The sequence below is a fragment of the Acyrthosiphon pisum genome, chromosome A1, assembly GCF_005508785.2.
Source record: "Acyrthosiphon pisum isolate AL4f chromosome A1, pea_aphid_22Mar2018_4r6ur, whole genome shotgun sequence".
NCBI classification, from domain to species: Eukaryota; Metazoa; Arthropoda; class Insecta; order Hemiptera; family Aphididae; genus Acyrthosiphon; species Acyrthosiphon pisum.
Window position 1 is genome coordinate 3,358,337 of NC_042494.1, and position 7,120 is coordinate 3,365,456.

Here is a 7,120-nt window from a genome sequence, read left to right on the forward strand (position 1 = left end):
GAAAAAGAACGAATATTGTGCATTATTTAAATGCATCGTAATGCAATCGTAATCTCTGTAACTACTGAACCGGTTCTAAAAATACCGATTCGTATTTGTTTTAAGATATGATTTATTTATTCGAGGTCATAATAAGGGACGATTTGATGCATGTTTTTACCTAATCTGCCCCAGTAACCAATGGCCACCATTTATGATTTATAAACATAGGCGCAAATAGGGGGGCTTTAGGGGCTAAGCCCCCTAAAAATGTCCATAGCCCTCCCAAACATTTCCTACATTTTGTTTTAAGCTTATTCAATATTATCAAAGTAAGGCCCTATTAGCCCTATTAGCCCCCCAAATCTCAAACGCTATTTGCGCCTATGTTTATAAACCAAAAAAATATTAATTTCTACTATTAGGTAGGTAAATTAAATTATAATTAGAAAGATGTAACCAATGGCAACCATTTGTAAATAACAAAATTTTTCTTTCCGTAAAAATTTTAAATAGAAAATTACGAACATAAAAAAGAGCCAAATTGGTCTAACCGTTTTCAAACGATTACCAATAAACCGCATTTAATTTTAAAGAAAGTTTCAGAGATTAGTCATAGATGAGTTAGATGTATCAGAAAAGTTTACAAAATAGTTTGAACCACGTTAAAAAATATACCAAGTGTTGTGTCCAATCCAATGCAGGCACATTGCTCATCTAAGTAGAATCAGTTCACAAAACAAGGTAGGTAATTAGATGCCACCATTATCCAGCGAAATGAGGTACACTAAAAAAGAAATACACTCATAGGCGAAAATAGTGTTTGAGATTTAGGGGGCGGGGTCCACCTAGTCCCCCAAATATTTGCGACTATGGTTACATCAATATAGCGCTGTATTTTATGTTCATTTATTTTTTAAACGGGTTATACAATTATTATATAGGCTGTATATAAAAAAAATTCCTGGCTGACTGGTTCATAGACAACAAACGTACAGCCAAAACGATGATAGGAATATATAATATAGACTTGAAATCTACATAGTGCCATAGTACCCCCACAACCAGGGATGGCTCAGTTTTTTTTTCACACAAACACATTTAATCTAATAAAATTGTTTAACTACAAAGTATAGATGGTTTTATTTTAAGGATATATTTATAGGTGGTGAATTATATTTTAATTTATGGCGAATGACGTATAATTAAATAATAAATTGTTTAGTTTAAATTACACAACGGTGAGCAATTGTTACTTGTTAACATACTTAATGGATGGAACTATGGCAGTCTATAATCTATCACATAGGACTATAGGAGTATCTGACGTAGGTTAGGTGTATAACGCCAATAAAGTTGTGTTAATTTAATATTATAAACTAAAAGTTACCTTATTTTAATCGACTATTGTTCGATTTAGATGACATTCGATTTTTGACATTGACGGTAAGTTGACAAACACATGTTTCATAAAATCTTTAGCTTTGAGAAGTACGGTATCTTACGTATTTGTAATTTTTTTTTGGCGCGAAAATTCTTTAAACATAAACAAATTTAATTGTTAAAACGTAAAATAAACAGTTGGCGAGTGGTCCGAACGTAGTAGTAAAGACAACTAGATAATATTACACTATATTGTATATAATATAGTCTAAATAAAATACATAACTGTATATAATACATTATTATATTTGAAATACTATGGTGTATACATGGTGTGCTGTGGTATTTTCCTGTTTTTCTTTATCAGCTATTTTACGTAATTATTAACGTAATTATTAACTATTAGTGAAAATACCAATGCTCACCACGTACAGCCTGCGAACCTTAGAACACACCTCTCTTCCCAATCACCGATTCAACACATCGAACGTTTCGTGTCTTGCTTACCTACGTTAGGTATATTTTTATCTCGTCGTTGAATACTATAAATGAGTATTGTTCATTTCATTTATTTATTTATTTATTTATTTATTTAATAGTTTAACACCCGGAAGGAGGTATTTATCAGGGTTTTTATCCAAAGATAGGTTAAATTTATAATAAATAACAGAAAAATATATACATTTCAATATTTAATAATTACGTTTAACATTAAAAAAACTACGTATAGGTACAATGTAATTAACAGTCCGGTTATTTTGCCACATAAAATCACTATTAATATTTGGTACACTATTTTTTCATTCTTCCTATCACAGTATTAACTATTAACTGTTTTAAAATGTATTTTTGTAGTGTTGTAAACAATGGAATAGACTTTTATATGTAGGTAGGTACTTAACGACTAGCGTGTTATATCATAGCTCACTGACCTTTCTGTTAACTGCGGCCTGCGATAATATGTTTTGTCTAAAATAATATATTGTGTATAATTGCATGAAACATTGAGACCTAGCTGTTACTTAACTGTATTATTGAATATTACATAAGTACCTAATTAATGTGTATATTTGAGTGTATGTGTGTGTCACTGATTATTGTGGTTTTTTAGCTATCATTGCAGTCTATTCTTTTAGTGAGTATCATATTATAATGCTTCTGTGTTTCGTTAAATCGACCAGTTAATCACTGTACTAACTATTATCTCTTATCACCTTACATAATATTCATTTGAGATAGGTATCATGTACAATCTGTCACAGTACTTTTTATTATTCGTTTTTCACGATGAGTTGTGACTAAACAATGAAACAACATGGAAAGGTAATCAAATTTTAATACTATATATTAATCGATAGTATTGTTGTAGTTTAATTTATTTATACCTGCACATTTCACATTTAAAACAATAATTTTATTTATATTATTCATGATAGATTATAGATTATGATTTTATTCTTTGGATAAAGAAATTAATTATTGTATATAATTATAATTTTACTTTTATCACAATATTATACTAGGTATGTTAGCAATATTGGATGGATGAACTATCATAAAAACGTCAATATTATGAGTAATGTTTTATGGGATCTAGAACCATTGGTCCTCACGAAAAATCGCAGTAGTGAACAGTTGGACCACATCATAATTTTATACACAGACTATATTGGTCCCCGGCTTAAAAGTTAAATACAATTATATAAAATAACATTTTTTTAAACATAAAACGTTCGTACATTAAATGTAATAAATTTGTAGGTATTAATATAATTCAAATAATAATTTTAAAAAAAGTGGGTAAGTGGATGTCACTCCGCCGTACAGTAGGTTACAAGTGGGTCACTGTATAATGGATTATATTAATTTGAATTCAATGATATCATTGTATACGAGAAACGATTCTCAGCGGAGACGGTTTGTCAGTCTGGATATTTTATATTGTTATTATATTTTACTATAGCCTGTAAGTTGAATTAATATTAAAAATTACAACAAAATTACTAAAATCGTTATTTTTATTATTATTTTTATTCGTTTCTATGGTGATAAACAAAGCGTTAGAAATTAAAATCTCATTTTTAGCGGTTTTTTGTAATTTGTCAGTGGTTTTTTCAGTGGCATTAAATAACTATTGAGAAAATTGAAAAAAATGACCATATCCTAAAGTACCATCTTGACCCAATTTGTTAAAAGATAAGGTACTATACTATTATATATTAAAATTCAAGCACTTCTTCAGGTAGAAATGTTGTATATAGGATAAAAAAAAAAAAACACCATTGTAAAACCACTAGAAAATCCCTCGCTCCGCTCAGAATCTAAAATAAGTATTAAACTGTTTTTCAATGTTTAATAGTAATATCTACTTGGACTATACAAATTATTTAAAAATTTATCTTCTAAAGAGTTAATAGGTATTAAAACTAATACAAATAGATAATATGTTTTATTCTTTAACACTTATATAGGTTTCATAAAATTATAATATAATTCATAAAATGTTTGTCCACTTCTCCGCTCGTCTAAACTTTGAATATTTATAACTCAATCACAGATTTTTGAATCAAAAGTAAGTATTTATTCAAAATAAAATATTATTATAGCAATAACTATAGCATATTTAAATTATGGTAAAAGCGCCCTTCATCACAAATGAAAAAACAAAAAAACAGAGTTAAGCGCCAAAAAATGGTAAATCTTAACTTAATTCATTGTGTTTAAATATTAACGAAACATTTCAACATAACTAGTATCCATCAATGTGTCGTAAAATGGAATTAAAATATATAATTATTTATAAATAATATATAATAATCCAAAGCTTAAATAAAAACCGAAGCCTCAACGCCAAAGTTAAGAACATATAAAATTGTTGTTTCTGCTCTCTTGAAAAGTAGTAAAACTGTCACTTAGCCCATTTTGTCTAACACCAGTCGAATTATTTCAGTATTTAATTTGATTATAGTACCTATCACATATTCACACAGACCATTGATAAACCGGACAAATTACGAGGCGTTAACAATATAATATTGTGTTTCGGCATGTCATCTATAGATTATTACACATTTCACCCTCAGATTTTATGCCCCCCCCCCCCACCCCCCCGAAAAAAAAATGCATGCTGATGAATTTTCCCCCTAAATACTCAGCTTCCAGGGCCCAGGCAGGGTGGTGGGATTCTGAGTACCTACTATCTACTACACTTCTACTTCAAGGGATACGACTTATTAAAGTAGGTACCACAACTTTTTGTCGAAAACGTGAACAATTATAGCTAGGTAGTTACAACTGCATATATTTAGTTGACATAATCAACCGTAAAGTACTGTTCAGTACTTCAGTGATCATATAAATAATATGAAGTGGATAGATCACTCTTTTTTGATCAACTGAAAAAAATTAATTTTTCTTATTATTCCTCGAGTTACTCACGGCTTCTTATTGAGGGTTATTCATAATTATATAATGTATTAATGTAGGTATATAATATTATGTTCTTTAAATAATACTGTATGAGTATTGGTCTTCTTAATTTAAATAACAAAAGCTTCGATAGCCCCAGTTTTTCAATTTTTTGCCACCAACTTTGCGCTAAGTGAAATCTGCTGCCACACCTAACATAACCATTAAAATGCTGCGTGTTGTTACTGCTGACTCAACTCGAGTAGTATAAAATCATAGAGTAGACCCAATTTGTGTTTAATTAATGTGATCAAATATCACGGGATCAAACTTCAGTTTACCCTTTATTTAACACACAATGTTCTCTAATCATATTTTATTAATTGCACGTGTTAATTACAAGCTCCGAAGTACTAAAAAAATATAGGTACATAGTCATGTTATTTTAAATCATCAAGTTAGTTTCATTTAGTAGTACAAACTTGATTGCGATATAGGAAATGCTCAACTTCAAAGATGATTCTTAGAATCATCATGAAAAAAATTTCAATATCATAAAATATTATAATACTTATCCGATTTTATCTATCACTCTTGTGATAGGTAGTAATAACTTGTGCAATGGTATAGAATTTAAAACTTTATCTAGAGCCTCGCACATATTATTTTGGATTAATAATAAATTGATAAGCATAATATGAGATGGAATTTGCATGTGAATATTTTCTAGTAATGCGTGTTCGTATTTTGAATTTTAGCTTTTATAAGTTACACAAAATTGTACCGATGCAAGTAATTCGTCCAGATGTACTTAGTTCTACTATTTTTTTATTTTTTTATTTTTTTTTTTTGGGGGGGGGGTGGGGGGTATTGCACTTAAACTATTATTAATACATAAAAGAAAATAAGTTCGTTTATGTTTAAATGCTCGACTTATATAAATTTCAAATCATTTAATGTAGGACCCGTGGACTCGTTATTCATAAAATGTCCATCTTATGAGTTAATTTAAATAATTGAATAAATATAAATTAAATGGTAAATAAAAGAAAAACTATAGCCCATGATACTAAAGTAATTTATTTCTAAACATCTTTCGGTAAAAGTTATTGTTAATTATATACATATATAGATTAAGTGTGGGTCTATTGATAATCATTCCAGCATTAATTTAATTTTAATTGTTTATATATCTATAGGTATCTAATTATATGTAAAAATGTAAAATTATCAATATATTATAAAACACTTAATTTTTTACCTTCAACGCAAGCTATGCTTATAGAAGGCCGATAATTTAAATCAATTTATGTATTTAATTCTTAGTATTTAACTTTAAATTAAATAACGTTCAATTGAGGAGGTATTACAATTAAGAACCATAGAGCTCTATCTGACTTTATATCTAAATGTACTGTTATGTACTTATATATTATCTCTCAAAGGATAAATGATAACAGAGGCTATCAGGCCATTAGCTTTTCTTATGAATTTTTAATATCAATAATTTTCTATATATCGCTAAATAAAATAATCGTTTAAGTTTTGATTATTTTATATTTGGGACTTGGGTAAAAAACTATTAAATATTATATTAACTATTCATTGACAAGCTATATAACATGGTCTAAATTATCAATAAACAGTTGATGTACTTCAATCGTGGCTCAAAAGATGTAACAGATTTAATCTTTATAATACACGAGTAAAATATTATAATAATAATAATAATATATAGGTAAATCGTAAATAGGGTAATATAGGAAAGAGTAATACAGTTTTTCAAGGAAAAATAAAATATAGAAAACGATTAGAAGATATTTGATAGTTGATGGTCGTTTATGAAACGCTCAATTATTTTTTTCTTCTATATGAACTATGGACTAAAATTTAAATGGTTAAATCGCAAAATAAGTATTTGGTGGGCATTTTAAGTAGCTACTAGTCTCGCTTATCCCGAATAATATAAAAAGAATAAATACTGGGACATCGCTTTTATAATTAAAAATGTGGGTAAGTGGATGTCGCTCTGCTGTACAGTAGCTTACAAGTGGGTCACTGCATAACGGATGGTATTAAATTTGAATTCAAATATTCAATGATATAATATCATTGTATACGAAAAACCATTCTGAGCGGTGACGGTTTGTCTGTGCGGATATTTTATATTATATTTATATCGTTATTACGTCTTACTATTAATACGGTAGCCGGTAAGTTGAATTTATATTATAAAATTACAACAAAATAACTAAAATCGTTATTCTTGGTTATTTAAGAGGACGTGATACCGGCATGCGTTGTCTCTGTCTTACAAATGTACAACATAACAAACAACTATTTTGCGCGG

General features: G+C 28.6%; 1 protein-coding gene across 1 annotated transcript in view; it reads right to left on the reverse strand.

Moving 5' to 3' along the window:
* The window catches only part of LOC100163934 (solute carrier family 46 member 3), a 10,226-nt gene extending 8,624 nt beyond the window's left edge, over positions 1-1,602 (reverse strand). The window contains exon 1 of the mRNA XM_001946408.5: positions 1,370-1,602. The gene's annotated coding sequence lies outside the window, so the exon portion shown is untranslated. The remainder of the gene's footprint in view (positions 1-1,369) is intronic.
* Between the last annotated feature and the right edge of the window lie 5,518 nt (positions 1,603-7,120).